Source organism: Nannochloropsis gaditana, assembly GCF_000240725.1.
Source record: "Nannochloropsis gaditana CCMP526 unplaced genomic scaffold scaffold087, whole genome shotgun sequence".
Taxonomy (NCBI): Eukaryota; class Eustigmatophyceae; order Eustigmatales; family Monodopsidaceae; genus Microchloropsis; species Microchloropsis gaditana.
In genome coordinates this window covers 36,540-36,968 of record NW_005803866.1, presented here as the reverse complement: position 1 = coordinate 36,968, position 429 = coordinate 36,540, and positions in this window count along the sequence as shown.

Below are 429 nucleotides of genomic sequence, written 5' to 3'. Positions count from 1 at the left end.
CCTTTCCCCTTCTTTGTTCCCCTTAACTCCTTTCTCCATACCCTCTCCCGTCACCCTCCCTGCTTCCCGTCCTTGCCCTCCTCGCCGGCAACGATCACACTAAGCACCATCCCTCCCGCCCCCTGCTCCTGCGGGCCTTGGGCCTCTTCGACAGGTGGAGGAGGAAGCGAGGGAGGGAGGGGGGAAGGAGCTAGGGAGGGGGGGAAAACAGGGCAGGATTCTTTATGTTTGCCTCTCCCGGAGATGACAAGAAGCAGCGGAGTAGGAGGCAGCGGCGATATCCGTACCCCTTACCCTAACCCGAACATTTATGACCTGGACTATTTTCGCGTCACAATATCGTGTCACCTACGTCACACCTCCCTCCTTCCTTCCTACCCTCCTTCCCTCCTTCCCTCTTCTCTCCTTCCCTCGCCCAGTCCACGCATC